Raw genomic sequence first — 19888 nt, forward strand, 5'->3', positions numbered from 1 at the left:
AGATCTGCCCAACATCAAAGCAAGAAAGTAAACAGGCTTTTCAACTCCTCAAATTCAAATCAAGCAACCCAGCTATCTGCGAGGTGCTCATCTAAGGTATCAGACGCTTTTTCAAAGGCGAAATCTGAGCTCCCTGCACACGGGGGGGGGGGGGGATTGGGGAGGGGGTTACAAGGAGAAGGGGCGGGGAAGGTGAGATGGGAGCCGGGAGGGTGGGAGGTGGGGGCGAAGAAGGGGCACGCGAGGTGTGAGACATAACCTTCCAAAAAACCCACTGGCCCGGGAGCACGCAGGGCAGCCGGCCCGCGCCTCCCCGCCCCACTCCCTCCTCCCCCTCCCAGCATCAACTCCAAACACACGCACTCCCAGCCGCAGGGCTGTGTGCAGGTGAAACCAATTTCGGTAAATTTCCCCACTCGGCTCTCCGCACAGATAACTCGAGCTCCAAACGTGCCCTTCCCCGGCATCTGGTTCCCATTCCCCCCACCCACCCCTTCCCTCTGCGCTCCCCCTTCCCACTCCTTAAAAATTCAGATCTTCGACCGAGAAAGAAGCCCGCCCAGCACGGGGCGGAATGGGCTCCCGGACTCCCAGCTGGAAAAAGCATCCCCCCCCCCCGCGCTGTAAATGTCCCTGCGCCCCCGCCTCCTGCCAAGAATAAGACTCAGTCTACACCTCTGTCTTCCCAGCTCCCCCAAACCAGAAACCAACTCACTCAGACGAGACTTTGATCTTCAAACTTTGCGAGACAGCAGAGAAGCCTTGGGACCCACCACCCCGTCCGTCTCCCCCTCCTCCCAAGCCACCTCCCGGAGCCGTGAACCCTACAAAACCGGACCAGAAACCGTCTCACGCTACCGATGTCTATGCCAAGACTCCCAAACTCTACTGACCTGAATAGAGCCTGTCTCTTTTTTCCAAAAGAAAAGTCTTATCTAACCAATAAACAAGCCGCTTTCCCAGCACGGGAAGGATCGAACTAAGGAGGGCAGGGGCGGGCGGAGGGGGACTGGGCGCGACCCCGAGCGCGGGGCCGGAGCTCCGGGCCCCGGGTGGGTGCGTGCGGTCCCCGCCCGGGGCCTCGGGCCGCGGGGCCGGGCAACTCGGCCGGCTGAGTGGCAGGGCTGCCGGCAGCGCCGCGTTAGCCCGGCGGAGGGGAGGTGGCGCGGCCCCGTTACCTGGAAGACGAAGGCGGCCCGAGGCCGGGCTCTCATCTCCGCCGAGCCCCTCGGCCCGCCCCCCGGCCCAAATCCAATTGAACGCGTCCAAAGCCGTGGAGCGCGGGGCCGAAGCCCCGGGAGGCGCTCGCAAAACCCCGACCCAGGCGCGGGTCGGTCCCCGGCGCGGTCGCTCGCAGAGGAGCCCGCAGAAAAAGCACGGAAAGCAGCAGCCTGGTCCAGAAATGGCGACGCGCGGAGTCTCTGCCTCCGCAGAAGGGGCCGGGGCGGCCAGGGGCGCAGGGCCCGGGCGGGGAGGAGAGGCGCGGGGGACGCGGGTGCCCGGGCTCGGGCCGCTCCAGCTCGCAGACTGAGCCTCGGCCAGTACTCGGGGCCCCTAAGCGCGGACCAGTGGCTGGGAGGGGAGGGGGGAGAGAGGCGGGAGGAGAGGAGGGGGGCGGGGGGAAAGGCGGGGGAAGGGGGCGGAGGGGAGGGCAAGTGGGGGGCGCCGCCACCCTTTCATCCCACCTTCCAAAGCCGTGCACACTCACAACCCAGCTCACATCCCATAACCAAGACAACGATGAGCTTCCCGGGGGGATCTACACCCTCTCCGCCCCCGCCGCAGCCGCCACTTACAGAAGTCTCTCCCCCGGGGCCCCCGCCACCCCGCTGGGGAGGGGGCTTACGCGCAGGGCGCTCGGGGCAGCCGGGCCAAGCCCCCAGAAGCGCTGGGCGCCGGGCCCGCAGCTCTCCTCCGCGCCTGCCCGGAGCGCGCCCCGAAATAGCCGGCCTGACAACTTCAAAGGGCCGCCCGGCACATCAAAGCGCGCGGGCCGCCCCGCCGCCGCTGCCTCCGCACTCACCATAGATCCGCGCGCGCGCTTCGCGGCGAGACCTCGCAGGCGCCCCGGGCTGGGCCCCGGCCCGGGCCCCCGGATCGGCTCGCAGCAGCCCCGGGCCCCCCCGGGCCGGTCCTGGCGTCGGGGAACATGGGGAGTCGCGCGGCAGGGGAGGAGGGTGCGGGGAAACAATCCGGGATTAGAACGAGATCCACCGGCGAGGGAGGGGAAGCGGCGTTCCTCGCCGCCCCTTTTATGCAAAAGATCCGAGTGGGCCTCCGCCCCCGCCGCGGCCGCCCCCGGCCCCTCCGGCCCCCGCCCGGCCCGGCTTTCAACACAGGTCCTGTTTCCAGCAGTCACTCCGCGCACCAAATGTCCTCCGGGCGCTTCCAACAAAAACTGCGCTGTGGATTTAACAGTGCACTTCAAAGGCGCGAGCCGAGCGCACGGTCCTGAAAGGGAGGTACGCACCGGCCGCGCCCCGGGCCGCCCCCCGTGCGCCCACCGCCCCTCCTAGGGGTCGTCCGGCTCGCGACGCCCTTCCCGGCCGGGTCTCCGTCGGACCAGACCCCCTCCCGCCCCCGACGCCCCCAAGGAGGCTTGGAGTGACCTCGCCCCTTGTCCCGGGGGGGCTTTCTTTGAAGCAGCTTTGCCGGGGCGGCGCCTTCACCCCTACCTTTTACAGCAGGGCTTTGGGCAGGGAAGACGGGCGCCTCGAACGCCGGGCAGCCACGAAATCCATCGCTATGAGGGGTTATTTTTATTTCCGAGCTTTCGGGTTGTTACTGAGTTGCCAGGACCTTATCAAAGCGCAGCGGGCTCCAGCCGACTCCCCCGGGCCAGGCTTGGGGAGCCAGTGATCCCGCCGCGCCAATCACAGCGGCGCTCGGCCGGCCCGCGCCGCCCGCCTTAAAGGAACAGCGCCTGGCGCCCGCCCGGGCCGGGCCGGGCCCGCCCCTGCCGCACGCTCCGCGCGCTCGGTAACCCGTCCCGGGCCCTCCTCCGCCGCCGTCAGGCCCCCGCCGCCCCGGGGGCTCTCTGTGCCCGAGTCGGGATTTTGTCTTTCAAGTTTTCTAGTAGCTCTGGCTTCCTCCCCTCCCGCCCCACCCTCGCCTGCCCTGGTCCTCCCCAGCTCTGGAAAGCAACAGTTGATTGTAGCATTCCGGCCGACACAAGAACTGCAAGCAAGCAGATTTTTTTTTTTTTTTCCCTATCATCAAACACTTTTGCACCTCTATTCAAGTTTTCCTGGGAATGTGGGCTTGGAGGATCTTGTAAAGGAATTTCTATTCCTGCGACTGACTGGCCAAGCGTCCACTGGGCGAAGGCGGGCCTGGACTTAGAAGGCATGTGCATGCTGTGCGCGCGCGCTTGCGCTTCTGCGTGTGAGTGAGGACCACGGAGCAAGTGTTCCTGGATGTGTGAATGGGGGTGTGAATCTGCCAGCACAGGCCTGAGTGCTGAAGATGGGATCTGACACCTTGTTAGGAAGCACGCCTCAATCCCCTGCAGATTTAACCCCAGCTTCCCAACCTGGCCGGCGGAACCCTCCCTGTGCACATCCACCATCCTTCGGTAACAACCGCATACGCAACACTTTCCTTGGAGCATCCCCCACCCTCCCATATGTTACATATTAAACAGACATGGAATGTCTTTTTCCCTTCCACCCGCAGCTTCAACGTATTGAAAACGCCTCGCCCCACTGTCACCTTTGAATTCCTGCCCACATTCCCCTGATGTTTATGAGCCAAACCTTCTCTTCTCACTTACGGTAATGAGAAAATGTCACAAACCTAGAACATTTTTCAATTTACTCATCTATTGTTACAGAATGACCCCTCATAGGACAAGCTAATAATTAACTTTTCCTTCTCTTAAAAAACAAAGATGTAACCAAATTTGTTCCAGAAATGAAAGGAACAGCCTAGCACAGTTGGAGCCGTGTGAGGCTTTCGCCCTCCAACTCTACTCACTTTTTCTTTATTTACTTTCCTGTTGAACTTAAAGGGTGCCAAACCCTCTTCAGTGCAGAGGTGCCTCTGACCTGCCATTGGGCCTTCAGGACTTTGAAACATTCAAGGAGGACAAGAGAAAATACACCCCCGTGCTCTGCTGGGAAAGGGGGAGCTGCTGTGCTCTATCTCCCCACCCCCACCCCTCCATGCCCATGGGGCTTTTACAAGGGACTAGAGTTCTTGTTAGCCCCTGGGTGCCAAGATGGGTGGCATCTCCCTCTCCGACACCAGCCTCTACGCGTCCAAGGTCTGCCCCTTAGGGCTCACCTCCCCAGGTGGCCAGGCTGGCAAAAATCCAGCAGTCAAGGCTATGAAATACAACCACTTCGGGGCAGACCGTGAAGACCAGTGGGAGATTGGCCCCATGACTCATCTTTGCCTCGGGACGCTGCTGGGTGTGAGGATACTGGAAGCCAGGCCACTTCAGGTCCCCTTGATCTAATAGCCCGGCCTTGGGGAAGGCTGGCATCTGGTAGGCGAGACCCATGGCCAAGGGCACGCCCACCCCCTTCAGCGACCCCAGGAGAGCCAGAAGCAAAGCTGTCCCTGTGGTTCCAGAGAGTCTTCGAGCCACAGAGGGTGTTATTACGGGAACAAAAGTATATACAGAAGGGGATGAATGGCCATAGAAGCTTCTATAATATAAACAACAGCCTGGAGTGTATGTGCCTATGCACACATGTTGGGGGAGGGGAGATAAAAAAATCAAAACATCCAAAATCAAAATAAACGATGATCAGAAAGAGGCGGCTTTCAAAAAGGAAGTGGAAACTCTGTCTTCATGGGTGGTTTTCCTCCCCTCCCAGCTGTCCCCACTGACCCTTCACTGCCGCCCCCCCAGCCTGCCCCAGTCATCACAGGCTTTGCCCCGTAATTATCCCAGGGCTGCGGCAGGGACTGGAGGTGGGCAATCAGGAGCCAGGCCTTGTTTGGATTAGATCTTCTCACTAATGACCCCCCTGAGAGCCTGGTTTCCAGAACAGGTGCTTGGTAACCTTGGGTCAATGACTCCCCCTCCATCCCCCCCTTCCCAATTTCATATCTGGTGGTTCACTGCCCATCCAGCAGGAGGCTGGGCCAAGTGCTGAGAAGCCAGGAGCCCTTGGGAGCCTCCAGGTCCTTGGCTACTTGTTGATAATATTTCTGGAGGACAATCCAGAGTCCTCCGCTTATACCCAGCCCCTTTCTCAAGATAGCACAGTTTTCCATTTCCCCCTTCTCCCTGGCAGCAGGGGTATCATGTGACTTGTTGTAATCCTGCGCGGTTGCCTGGAAACTGGAAAGCAAGGTGATGGATTTCTGCACATGCTCACTCTCCCCCCCTCCTTTAAAGAAAAACCCTACAGAGGACAAATAGCCCACTTTGCCTAAGTGCAGACAAGTTTAATAAAGCAGAGAGTAATTCTTTTCTGGAATTATGTACCGGGCTGAAATCCTAGAATCCCAGAAAACGAGGACTTGGGGCTCCCCGAGAGGCATCTGGCCAGATCTCCAACCTCGAGTCAGTCCCACAAATACCCCTCTGGAGGGGAAGTCACACCGGCTGCGACTCCAGAGGAGCTCAGACCCAGGACCTTGCTCACGAAGACTCGGTGACTTTGTATTTCATTTCTTTGGAAAAGTGCCGCCTTAGACAGTGCACCTTTGTTTAGAGAGGGAGATGGAGAGAGATACAGGTAACCTTCCCTAAGGCTGCAGGTCACCTAACCACTCCGAGTCCCCATGTGTCACCTCCGGAGCGGAAGACAAAGCCCTCCAAAGTCCGTTGTGAGGATAACCAATAAGGCAAATGCCCAATGTGATGTGTGATACGCAGCAGGTGCTCAGACATGATGTTACTTCTGTGTAGTCACCCTGTTCCCTCAATAATCTACCACCTGTTCTAGGAAGAAACTCCCTAACTCCAAAGCAAAGATGCCCTTCGAATGAGAGCCACACTCCTGGGGGTGGGGGCTGGAAGCCAACCAATGAGGTCTTGCAGAGGTGAGCCCCCAACCCCACCGTCCTCCTGCAGAGAAAATCGGGGGCTGGGAGGCAAAGGGGCTGTGCCTTCCTGCCATCCCTCAAACCCCATCCTATCCTGCACTCAAAAAGAAATAGCAGAATTGTCTAGCCAAGGGGGCCCTTAAAGTGTTCTCTCATCCAACCCATTATGTGGGGAAACTAAGCAAAGAGGAGGTGAAGAGATCTTCCCAAGGTCACTTTGCCCACATTAGAGCTAGCTAGAACCCCTCGGGGTCCTGAACCCTGGTCCCCTCTCTTTCCTCCACCCCATGGCGAGGGGGCCCAGGGCAGAGCTGGCTAAGAGGGGGCCCTGAGCATCTCCGGTCCTTGACTTCCATGGCAGAGCTAATCAGCACAACCTGAGACGCTTTTCTGAAAGAATCGCCGCAAAGCTTCAGCCTGAACTTCACTCAACCCCTTCTTATGTCCGGCCTTGACCCCTGAACTGGGCTATACTCAGCCAGACCCTGGACGGCCCCACCAAGTCTTTTATGGTGGCAGATGTGCCCACGGGCATCTCAGTGGGCCCGGCCCACCTAAGGGAGAACAGACTTGGACAGACCCAGAGAGGAGGCGAGGAGGGAAAATCAGACTCAGCCTCCTGCCATCCCGTCTCCTTCCTCTCTCCCCTGCAGACAAGGGACTCCGGCGTCAGGCGGGGAGAGAAACCCTATCTGTAGAAGTGCTGGGCGAAACTTATTTGTAATAAAACGATCGCCTGTGGTATGTTAAATTTAAAGCATGTTAAGTCAAACGATAATTGAAAACGTCCTAATCGGATTTACTTTCAAGTGCTTTTTGGATTTATTATAAATGGAGTTGTGAACGACTGGGTTTTCCAGCGTCTCGACCGCTATTCATCACCTTGGAGTTTGGCTTTTAGGGGCTGGCCTCGGCTTGTGACCACAAGAGGCCATCGATGCGCAAACGAATCCGGAAGGAGCTTCTGGGTTTTGAAGTTATCCTCTCCCGCGGCGTCGAGCAGACCCGCACACTCACGCAGAGGTTGTTTTCAGACAAGGAAATGACAAACAGGTAGGAAAAAGAAACCCTGAAGTCAGCACTGCAACGGGTAACCTTGAAACTTTGCTAATAAATCAGCCTGTGTTCCCAGTTCTCTCCATGGACATTTTTCTCTGCTCCTGATGTTTCATCTTGCTCATTTTAAACAACTTCTGGAAAGTGAAGGTTTGCCAGCTTGATATCAGTCGCTTTATTCTTTCCTGACAGTGTTTCTTGATTTGCTTGGAGCATTTCCGCTGACTGAGCGCTTTCCCCGGCTCTCAAGGATGCGCCACGCTGCGCCAGGATGCGAGGCGCAGTCCCAGCTGCCCGGCTCACCTGGACAGGTTCTGCATTTTGCATCCTGTGGGGAACTGTCCCTTCGTCAGGTCAGCAGTAGTAATGTCCTCACGTCTTGCCTGCTGGCTTCAGAGAGCTCAGAGGGTAGAGATGGCTGGCAACTTCTTTAAAGAGGCGTCTACACTGTCTACACTTGCTGTCTACACCTCCTCCCCTCCCACTGTCTTCTCAAATGTCCCTAACCTGGTGAAGTTTTAGTTTCCTAAGACAAGTCCGTGAGTACAGAGAGTTTCAGACAAGATGAACCCCCCAAAATGTTTTCTCCTGTCCCCACGCATGGTGCCAAGCTCCAGTCTCTGGAAACCAGGGCCCCCCAGGCCTTCTCCCCCCCCCCCCCCCATCATCTCCACATTTCAGAGGCTGGGCTGCAGGCATCTGGAGTTTAACTCTTTTGGAACAGAACCTATTTGTCCCTCATTGAAACCTGCCGTCCTCAGCGAGGCAGTGACCTCACCATCCTTTGCATGATGATGGTCTTTGTAAAGCCATCCTCAGAATTCCTGCCAATGAACTTGGATGGGGGGAGGGATTCCTGAATGGGGCGGCGCAGAGTGACTTTGGAGAAGTCTTTTTTTGCTCTTTGATGACCATTTTAAAGACGGGCTACTGCGACAGTAGGTCCCCCAGACAAACAAGGAGACATGGTCTGCACCTCTGACGTGGCTGAACACACCTCATGGCTGTCTCAGCAAAAACATGAGTATCTTAAACATAAAGCATGTGGACTGAGCCTCGCCTCCTGTTACTAATGTTCTCTTGATACTTTCCCCAATCACTTTGAACATAGAAAAACATATAGTAATTATTGAAACTGTGAAATCTGATCATCACAATGAATCACCCCACCATGATAGAAAAAATTAGTGGCATGAAGAAGCCCTGAGCTAGCTCAGCTCTTCAGACAAGGAAGACTGGAGCAAGAAGATGCCACCAATGTCAATAGGTGACAAGGCAAGAAGGCCAGTCAGTCCTTTAGCTAATAGTATCCTATGGCAGAATCAAAAATTTTTCCCCAAAAGATCCTTTTGTTCAATGCATTAAATCTGTCTACCTTTGTAAAACTTACCCCGTGAATCCGTTAAGCCACAATAAGACCTGGTGGCCTGACTCTGGGAGTCAGAAAATTGGGTCACAGAAAGTAAGGGGCTTCCTCCCCTTTTTTTTCCCTATTCTAAGGTCAGAGATGACCCGGAGCACAGAGGGTCAGGTGTGAGACGCTGCCTACTGAGTGCCATGGAGACGGGATGCAGAGTGTGTCCCTGTCCTCCTGGTGGATGCTCAGAGGGCACCTTGGAGAAGCCCCAGCTGCAGGGTAGCTCGGGGGCCAAGAGCCTCCCAGGAAGGGGGCATGGGGCGTGGGGCGTGGGGCGTGGGGCGTGGGATGGTCTCGAGGCCTTTCCCTCATTTTGCGCTTTCTCCGGTGGGCGGCCACCCACTTTGTGGAGGTCCAGCAGCTGCTGCACTGGAACTTGGCTCTTCCTTTATGGACATGACCTTCCTCACCCCCACCCTGAGCTCAGACTGTTTCCACCCCCACAAGGGCACTGCTTCCCCCTCTCCAGCCATCCCCAGGGGGTCTCTGCTCTGAATTTCCCCATTAACAGGAATCAGCCTTAAACTCTACAAGATAATGGAGGGTCCTGCCCCTCCTCAGGGGGGCAGTGCTCCCAGGAAGCGGGGCCTTTTCCCCTGGAGCCAGGGTGGGAATGGGAAGGCCCAGGCAGGAGGAAGCTGTGCCTTTTTGAGAAACCCATAGAAAATTGGGGGGTGGGGGCAGGCTGGGCTGGGCTTGACAGAGCCTCCTGGACCGTGGGAAGGAGGGGTTTTCTTTATCCTGAAGTGTAATTGTGAGCCAGGGGAGTGTGGTGCACCAGATAAACCTGGGAGAGTCTGTCATTGCTCCGTGCCTCAATTTCCCCAAGCATAAAATGGGAGGAACGGAAGTACCGGGGGTTATTGTGAGGATTCAGTGAGGTCCTGGAGTAGAGAGGCTAGAACTCGCCTGGTATTAGCTGTCTTGGGGGGAAAACTAAAAAAAGCCCGGCTGGGGCCCAGGTCTCCCCTGCTAAGGACGTCCTACTTGTCTTCCCTCAACTATAAAGTGGGAACAAAGTGATGCCATCTTTAAAGGGGCGTCCGAGTGGAAATGTTGGAGCCGGTACATTTTGTTTCTGAGCGATGTCAGCGCTCAGCTTTCTGCACAAAGCTTTCCCACGACCATGGCCAGCGGAGGTGCTGGGCAGGGGCTGCGGCCAGCTGGCTTTACTGTGAGCCTCCCTCCCGATGCGCCCCCCCCCAAGATTCTAGGTACAGGTGTCCCTCGGTATCCAAGGGAGTGAGGGGGTGTTGGTTCCAGGGACCCCGCAGACACCAAAATCCACAGATGCTCAAGTCCCTTTTATAAAATGTAGTATTTGCACAGAGCCTACGCATCCTCCCGTATTCTTGAAATCATATCCAAATTGATTAAACAGTCCCCCTTATCTACTGTGACACTGTCCGTGGTTTCAGGTACCTGAGGTCCACGGTGGTCTGAAAATATTAAATGGAAAATTCCAGAAATAAATGATTCATAAGTTTACAATTGCGTCCCTTTGTCCGGCATCTCCACACTGTAAGCGCTCCCGGCCCGTTGGTCACTTAGTAACCCTCTCCTCGGGGACCAGGTCTCAGATGGACTGTCTCGGTCCCACAGTGCCCGTGCTTAAGTCAACCTGACTTGACCTACTCATGGCCCCAAAGCGAGGAGCAGCGATGCCAGCGGGGAGCCGGCACGTGCTTCGAGGGAGAGGGGGAAAGTCCTCGACTTAGTCAGGAGAGAAGAGAATCGTACGCTGAGGCTGCTAAGAGCTACGGTGAGAACGAATGTGCCATCCTTGAAACTGGGAAGGAAAAAGAAACTCGTGCTATTTTAGTTGTCACACCTCAAACTGCAAAAGCTAGAGCCACCTCGCACGACAAGTGCTGAGTTCAGATGGAAAAGGAATTGAAGTTTATCACCGGGGTGTATGTTTAGGGAAAACACAGTGTATGTGGGGTTGGGAACTATCCCCGGTTTCGGCATCCGTGGGGGTCTCGGGACGTACCCCCTGCGGATAGGGGTTACTACTGCACTTATAACGCCTCATACAATGCAAACGCTGAGTAAGGGCTGTTACTCTGTATTGTTTAGGGAGTAACAAGAAAAAAAATCTATACATGTTCAGTACAGCCGCAGCCAGGTAGGCCTACCTACCTAATACACATCAAAAACAACGGAACCTTTTGACTGAATATTTCCTTTCGCCCTGGGTTGAATCCACTTGCAAATGGCCAGCAAGCCTGTCTTTAGGACCCGCGCCCTTGTACAGCCTCGGCACCCCCACCCCACAGGCCCTGGGCCGCCACAGGAAGCGCTCGGTTATTCTGGTGCTGCTCCCAAGTCCCTAGACGGGGCCCAGGCGTGAGGTCAGGAGTCAGGGCGCCCACCCCCGGCCCCTCTCAGCCTCCCGGCACTGCGTTCTCAGAGCCTTCCAGGGCCTCCGCGTAATTAACTGACAGCCACTCGCCACTCGCCGCATGCTGGCCGGCGCTCTGCTTTAACACATTGTTAATGACTGAGGTGTGACTACCAAGCGCGCCGTGCCTTCCTCCTGCTCACCTGCTCCTCTCTTTGTAAATCCTGCAAAACGCTGGGTTTCAGCCACTCCTTTCAGTACAGAGTGCGCTCCTTACTCACATTCTGTCGGAAAAGGGCTTGTTCAAAGGGAATCCTCGGCCACAGGCATGTTGCACCTTCCTGCCAGGTGCATTTTCTGCAGCTGGCCAGGGGGTCCTGAAGAAGCCCCGGGTGTGTGAGATACAGTGGGTCTCACCCACCGGTGTGTCTGAGATGTGGCTGTATCTTGGTGGGGGTGGTGTCAGGCCACCCGGGGGGATGGGAGATTTAGAGGATGACAGGAGAGGCCAGGATTAAGCCTCCCGGCTCCTCTCCAGCCCTGGGGTGCTCTGCAGGCAGGACTATAAACTCTACCCTCCAACACCCCGTGCTGTGCCCCATGCTCCTGCCCAAAGCTCCTCTCGCTGTGTCTGGCCCTGGGTCCCGAGAGCACCCTGGACAGACGGAGCCTCATCAGAAGACACTGAGGGGTACCCAGCCCACCTGCGTCTGCCATGGGGGGGGAGGGGAGGCGGGCAGTGCTGAAGGGCAGTGGGGAGGGAGAGGTGAGCTCTTCTGGAAGTACCCGGCAGTGTGTCTGGCTGTACTGCAGCGACCGACAATGTCAGTTTTCAGACTTTGGTTCCCTCTCTGGTGAGGGAGGCTGGGTGGCCGTACCGGGGGGCAGAGCACCCAGCAGAGGGATTCTGGGCCCTGTCTTCCTGACTCCGGGTGATGGCCGGGGCAGGAGAGGGCAAGGGGCACACTGTTGGGCCTTCCAGCTGGACCCTCCATGCTTGGCCTCGCCTGCTTTTGTAAAGTGAACGGAGCCGCGGGGAACTTGGGCCGCGTCTTCCCACCACCCTTCCTGATGTGGGCCCGCTGCACCCTTTGCTGGTCAGCGGGGGGCTGCGTCCTGACCCATCAGCCACCACCATGCCCTGCACTGCCTCGATGGGCCACAAGCCCAAGTAAGTGCCCCGCCTAACCTGTGCTGCCCTCGTCCATCAGGGGAGCAGGATAAATAACCACTTTGCAAGGCTTGCTTATGGCTGAATTTTCAAGCTCTCCTTTCTCATGTGTCCCACATACCTTCCTGGGTACCCACAGGCCCAGGACGCTGTGGGGAGCCAGACAGTATATGGAAGTGCTGGCGCCAGCCTGCGGCTGGGGGAAGCGGAACAACAGCTGCTGCTTTTAGTACCATCTTCCTACTCAGGTCCTACTCCAGGAAGCCGCCTGAGACCTGGGCAGGGTGACCACACTCGGGCCTGCAAGTGTGGCTTCTGGGCCAGGCCAGGAATGACCACAGCCTGACCCCGCCCAGCCTCAGGGAGTGCAAGGCCTGGCCCAGAGGGAAGGTGGGTCTCGGGGCCACAACCAGCTCCTTCCATGGCACCATCCCCCCTCACAAAGGGCTGTGCTGTCTGAACCCTGGGCTGAGGGCAGTAAAAGGGCCATAAAGGGGGCAGAGCTGCCATAAACCAGAGACAGAGTCGTTAGCAGTTTCCTCTCTGATAAGGGCTTCAAGGGCTCCGAGGAGCTGCTGGCATTCCCAGCCCGAGTCCGGCGCCCTGGGTGTTGCTTCTTTGGTTCAGAGTCCAGAGAGAAGATGCTGGAGGAGGAGACACCCTCCGAGGTGCAGGAGGAACAGAGGGAGAGAGGTGGAGAAGGGGCACCTCCAGCGGGCCAGGCCTTCGGGAGGGGGTTCGGGGGTCACCTGTTTTCTCCCTGGCCCAACCGCTCTCTGAGCACAACTCTCATCAACCTGTTTTACGGGAAGCTCTGGCCTGGAAGGACAGCTGTCATTTGCATAATTTGCAGGCACAGAGAAAAATGCAAATGTAGCCCCTCCTTCAACAATTAGGAGGAATTTAAGATGAAGACAGCATCAAACTCAGCAGGTAACACCCCCCCCCCCAAATCCATTGAGTTTCCCACGCTCTGAATGACAGGCATAAATATCTGCAGGCATCCGGTCTGAGCTGCCCACACTCGGACCGGATACCTTCAGGTGTCTGGATGTCTGAGCCATCACATGGAAGAGGCATTTGATTAACTTTTCCGCTGGCTAATGTGTTCTTGTCGGTTGAGCGCATGATCGGGGAGGGTGAGTGGTGAGCACCCAGGCCTGCATCCTGGGGTCCTGGCTCTGCCTCCAACTCGCTCTGTGACCCAGGCCACTCTGGGCTGCCGGGTCCTCACCTGCACAAGCCGGACCTTAAGGCGCTAGCATCCCTGACTCTCTGACTCTAAACCTCCTTCCTCACTGCACATCTCATCCATGGAGGGGGTTGGCCAGACTCATCAGAGAGGAGTGAAGACTTCAGAAGGCAGTGGCCTGTCACCCACTCCTCCCCTCGCTTTGCACGGCCTGGTTAAAGCACACACTTCTGGGCCTCCCTGGACGGGGGACAGGTGCTGGTCTGTGGCTTTTGGTCATGTCCACAGGTTCAGCCTTCAAGAACTGCCTGGATGCAGGTGGATGCAGAGAGGCTGGGGCCCTGGTCTACCCTCTGTTCCTGTGGCTTCTCCCACAGACCTGTTATTCTTACGCCTTGGAAGAAAGGGCCAGGCCTCCCAAGCACTCCTAGAATTAGCAATGAGCCTCCCAGGTCACCTGTGCCTCCTGGTGTTATTTCAAGCATTCTAGGTTATATATAATCATAGGAATTTGGAAATAATGTGTGTCTGTAGAGGACTGATTAAATAAACTACAGACACTACAGCAGTGCACGTGAACATTATACAGTCATTAAAAGGTGATGGGGTCCAGATTATTTGAAATGCTTGTGAAGGTAACTCCAGGAAGCAAGATCCAAAAATTGTACAGCACAGGTGTTCAATCAGGTAAAATATAGAGAAGAGATCTGACTAGCAGATGGTGGGATTGCGGGTCATTTTCCTCTTGCCTTTTACACTTGTGTTATCATGCTTGGGTTGCTGACACCACCAGCCCCTTCCTGAGGGGGCAGACCTAGGTGGTGACCTTCTGCACCGTGTGACCCCGCCCCCCTCGAGCACAGCCCCTCAGACTGGGTTTGGTCACGTGGCTCCTGGGGGCCCCACCTGCATAGGCCAGCTGGTGATACATGACTTGAGTAGTCAGGTCCAGAAAGATGAGCCGGGTTGTTTAGCTTTTCTCTGTGAGAGCCCAGGCTGTGCAAAGGGGCCAGAGTGAGGCTGGAGGAACGGCTGTCATGGACCAGAGGCTATGGAGGAGCAGGAACCAGAGGGGGGCCACGCCCTGAGGGACAGAGAAACCCTGCCCCCAAGCCACTCACATTCTTTCAACACACCCCCATTTTCCCTTGGGGTCAGTTGAGTGGGTCTCTGGTCCTTGCAACTGAACAATATTATCTTGTATTTCCAAAATGTCTATGGCAACTTTATATTATTTTTAATAAAAATAATTAACCAGCAAAGAGGGGATTCTAGCATGTCCTTGGGCTACCCCACCACTTTAGAATGCCTTGTCCTACCAGGTCAAACATGTGCAGTTTGGGTCGCAGAAGAGCTGTGGTCAAGGCTGTTTGTGTGCCCTGCAGCCCAGGGGCTCCCCTGGGGGCTGCAGCATCAGACGCCCAGCCAGGGCCTGCTGGGGACAACCCAGCAGGACAACAAGCCTCGTCCCTCTCAGAAGTGGCATCTTGGAAGGCAGGGTGGCATTTTTAGACAGCCATCAGTGACTTCGCATTTGCACTGGGGCCTCTGTAGGCCTTTCTCAGACGCACACCCGAACCAGAACACAGTGGCCTGGAACCACCAGGCAAGAAAATATATACAGAGTTCCCCAGGATTTGAAGTCCATTTCCTCAGTGAGGGGACTTGTGTGAGTGTCTGACCAGATAAGTGAGAGATTCCCTAGCCCCCTCGTCCCCAGCATTCCCACTCGTGCTATCTCAGGTTCTCGCCAGATCTGCGACATGAAAGGGGTGGCTGACTAGCCTCACCCAGTCTCTCCTCCGGGGTAAAGGGCCCACAATCACACATCTATTCATGAGCTTCTGCGAACTTTCCTCCCACCTGCTTGAAATGTGACTTGATGGGCAGAAAAGGTGTAGCATGGGTGAGGAGGAGGGAGGGAGGAGACAGTGGTGTATGGACTCCTCTCAAAGCAGCCAGCCAGGGGGTAGGGCATCACCCCTGCCCCCCAAATCCCCAGACAGAAGACAATTGCTTGGGAGATTCACAACTTAGAAACTGTGTGGCTTCGGCAAATTTTTCTGCCCTTCCTGAGCCTCAGTTTTCTTAACTGTGATATGGGAATAAACCATGTTGTTACAGGGCAGGTGAAATGAGAAAGTGGACATAAAGGTCCATATATACAGTAAGTGCCCTGTAAGTGTTCACCTCCCTTCAGCTTAGGGAGCCAGGCTGTGGCTGCCCTTGCCCCCACCCCCCTGGCCTCCCCCAAGGAAAATGTCCAGGATCCTCCAGGGAGCCGGGTGGGGGCTGGGCACGCTGCGCACAGGGCGGTCACCCAGGCCAGGCGGGCAGCCACCTTTCAGACTCTTCCACAAGCAGCCCGCTCGCCTTGCAGACTATGTCAACAGGCAGTGCTGCCCTGGCCCGGGGAAGGGCGAGTGGCTGCGACCAGGTCTGGAAACATGTGTCAAACCCAATTCCAACCAGATGAGGCTGGCCTGCGTCCCGTGGTCGCTTTCCATGCGAGTCATAGCCAGGGGGAGACGCGTCCACTTCCCATCCCCAGGCAGCCAGGCCCGTCTGTTCCCCCACAGTCCTTGGGCCCAGACTGCCGGGCTCACCTTTCTGTTCTGGAGGCTCCATTCAGAAGGTCCAAGCCGTGAGTCATGGGCCTCAAGGACACAGCAACCACGTGCCCATCCTGCAGCTCAACAGGCCGTCCTCCCCCCGACAGGCAGGGTAGGCCGCGGGGCAAGGGAAGAGGCTACATGCTGTTCAAGCACCACACAAGGGGGTTCACTGGCCGAGCCCCCGAGCCCCCACCCCAGAGTAAAATATCCCATATGTAGCAGATGGGGCCAAGGCAACTGGCCAGGAAGACACAGGCTTCTTTTTGCTGGGTTAGAAATGGTGGCTGAAATACGTGCGCACGCACACACACACACACACACACACACACACACACACGTGCACACGCACACGCACACACACCCTCCACCACCCCCACCACCCAGCAAACCCCCGAGCCGAGGACACAGCATCCCAGCAAAGAGTCAAGAAGGAGAGGAGATCCAACTGTTTTGAGTTTAGCCGTTAAGCATAGTTTCCAGCGAGTGTACTCATGTCTTGAAAGGAAACAGATGAAAGCAACATGTGTCGATGGTTGTAGGAAGGCAATAATGTCATCAACAGGAAATAAAGAAATTGAACACTGAGCCTCAGCCCAGAACGTTAACCCTTCTCCCACCCCGGTCCCGAGGCATTCTGCGTGGATGGCTGGGGGAGTCTCCCCCACGTCCGGGGCTCTGCCCCCAGGGGCCTGGGTGGGGGTGGGGGTGGGGGGAGTTCCTGCAAGGATCATGGGCACCAGGCAAAGACTTGTTTAGCTCCTCAAGGGCTGATGGCCTTGGAAGGAGGGGAGCCCCAGGGGTCCTGGATCAGCCTAGGAGGAGGCTACAAAGCCCTGGCTGTGGGAGCACAGTTGAGAGTTCCTGGCAAGGGCAGCGCTGGCTGCTGGCAGGGGTGGCAGAGCCAAGGCCAATGTGCTGGCACCGGAGGGGCAGGCGGCGCCACCCGGGAGTCCCGCAGGCCCCAGGAGGCCCTGAGTGCTGCTCCGTGGCCAGGGGTGCTGATGGAGCAGGTCGGCTCTGGGAGACTGCTTCTCATCCAGTCCCCCCAACCCAAGGCAGAATAAAGAAAGTGCACCCCAACCCTCTGGCCGACGCTCAGAGAACCCGGAGAGCCGTGACACTGGGCCAGGGAAGGCAAAGCTAATGGCCCCATGCCCTGAGAATGGTCAGAATGCCTCCTCCAGGCTGGTTTCCTTGCTTTTGTCTCTGGTGGGGTGACTCTGCTCAGCTTGGGGACACCTGCCTCACTATTGACCCTGCGTATCACATGCAAATAATACACAAAATTTAAAAATAAAGCAGAAATGGCAGCATGAGATAGATAAAGCCGGATGGCACCCTGAGTGAGAGCGTGTCAGTCTGTTATAGAACCGGCCTTGGCTGCTGGGCCCAGTGGCACCAGACAGCGCTGTGGGCTGGACCTGCCACCTGCACCGGAATCCTTGGGGAGGCCCAGAGCTCTACTCCATAGACTCAGAGCAAGGTTTAGGGGCCAGTGGACTAGTCCACTGATTTTTCAGACTTGCCTGGACCAAAATACCCTAAAGAAATGGATGGTAGTGTTGTCATTACATGCAGATAAAAGTAATGGACAGAAATGCCTTAATTCCTTCTGCCATCATTAAGGAGAAGAAACTTCTTGCGGGTGCGGATGCTGGATTCCAGTGTAGATGCTCTGCTATTCACCCAGAAATGCACATATTTTGGCCTACTGTACCCGTAGGACAGTGTAGGCCACCCCTTACTGTCATCAGGCTTGGGGACAAAGGAGCTAAAGTATTTATGCCTCAGCATCTATCAGACACAGGTTAAGGGCTGAGGGAGCTGACTCAGGACACGGACACTGTCTGCTGTCTGAGCTCGAAGACAAATGGGTTCTAGCATTTCCACCAGAGCTGGGAGGGGAGCAGGGAGTGGAAGCAGAAAGAAGCTGGTGCCCCAGGGAAGGGAGGGGATTGGAGGGCAGAGCCCTGAGGGCATGTTCAACAGTTTGGAGGCCGCCCCTGATCTCCCAGTGCCTCCCACGAGGTTAGCATCTGTCCCAGTCACACCTGGCCAGGAATTAGTGCGTGGAAAGAATGTACATGGTTCACATCTAGAAGGACTGTGGCAGCAGCTCCGTTTCTAAGATGATGGGGGCCGTGTGGCTATAAAAGATTCTCCCCAGCTGGGAAGGGGCAAGACCCAGGCAGAGAAAGGCATGCTGGCCCCATGCTGACCTCACAGCTAACCATCAACCGCACTGATGGCTACATCGGGGCTTTGGGGCAAGAATCAGGACTGGGCTCCGAGAGCCAGGGGTGGCCACAGTGATCTGGATGTGGGGCACGGGCGGGTCCCCATCCCTCGGTGACTCAGTGCCCTTTATCCCCACAACCGGGATGCTGCCACCTTGCCCTGTGCATCACTGAGATTTTTACGGGGATAAACATGCGATGCTAGCCTGGGAGAGTCGGGTAAGAATTTAGAGTGTGCTCCATTTCTGAAGTGGTGAGTCAGGTAGACACACGGGCAGGGAGGAAAGTCACATTTACGGAAAGTCTCCTGCAGGCCCATGGCTGCCCCGCAAGGTTCATGCCAATGAGGAGGGCACACAGGGTAGTGCTTTGACCCTCAGGTGGGCGACGGGATGCTGACACAAGCCTTGGCCTGTTCCTATGAGCCACAGACACCACCAAGGCAGGCGCTCTCACCAAAAAACAATTAATCACCGAGCACCTGAGCTACCTCCTCAGACCTGAGGTTAGAGACCAAAGCCGCCAGTCAATGAGGCTCTGATAAGCCTTCAACCAGACCCAGGGCCAGCTCCCTACCCTCCGCCCTCCCTCTCGGTCCAGCCAGACACACTCAGCAGCCACAGGTCAACCTGATCCCTTTAAGGACAAGACTCCCTCACCTTTCCAGTCCCACACGTTCACACAAGGTGGGTGCCCAGCACGGGGAGGTGGCCCTGATGCCAAAAGAGTGACTGTATTCCGTCGCACACCCCTAGAGAAACCGGGGACCTGAGAGGCGAGGGGACTTGCCCAAGTAGAGCCGGTCAGTAAATGGCAGAGTCTGAACGTGGACACATGTCTGTCTGACTTCAAAGTCTGGGTTTATTCCAATACACCACACATGTGTCTAAACTAAGACATCTGGGTTACAGCATCATAAAAATCAAAGGTCTCATTTCACATATGGACTTGTTCTGTCCCGGAGCCGAGGATCCGCGACCCTGACCGGGGGCACACCTTGCTGACAGGGGCTCTGGACAGGAGAAAGCGGGAGGCGTCCACACAGCTCCCGGGTGGGGAAGACAGGGCATGCTAAGGATGGAAACATCCAGCTACCTCCGAGTTTTCTCGTCTGCAGGAGTATTTGGGCTGCAGTGTATCATATTTAAATGAGCACGTGACTTTTTAAAGATTTCAGATTGGATTCTGGAACAAATCATATGTCTCATTTTCCCCATCAGGCTGCACTGCAAATTCATCATAATTTTCTAAGGACAAACCAAATACAAAGACCTGACCCAGCTACCCTCACTGGGATCATTCAGAGGGTGAGCAGCCTGTGTGTGATCAGGGAGCGCCTACTGTGGACCAGTTGGTTAGATGACAGTGTTAAAAGGTGCTGAGACCCGGCCACAGGCGCCCCCTTCACTGGTGAAGGGGGCGCTGCATGAGGGGTGTGACTTCAGGGGTGCCAGGCAGGCTCTGGCTCTCTCTGCCCTCCCTGGACCCTCCCGCCTGCAGCCCAACCATGCAGTTCCATGCCAGGAGCTAGGGTGCAGCTGGGGATGTTGTGAACACTTTTGCTAGGGTGGAAGTGAGGGCTGCAGATGGGTGGGACCACACAGGGTGGGCTTCTCCGGCCTGCTGGTGACTATGGGAACACTTTCCGGGTGAGCGCGCTCTGTGGTCAGCACGATGAGGGCCCTAGTGGCTCAGGCTGAAGTTTTGGGTCCTTGGAGGACTCAGTTGGCTCTCTACAGAAGCCTGGAGGAGAGGGGTTGACAGGGCTGAGACATGCTGACAGGGGTGAAGGTGACCTCCCCCGGCCCCCAGTCTCCCGACAGGATGCCCAGGAATGGGCTTGGAGAGCCCTG

Source organism: Miniopterus schreibersii (assembly GCF_964146895.1).
Source record: "Miniopterus schreibersii genome assembly, chromosome: 16".
Lineage (NCBI taxonomy): Eukaryota > Metazoa > Chordata > Mammalia > Chiroptera > Miniopteridae > Miniopterus > Miniopterus schreibersii.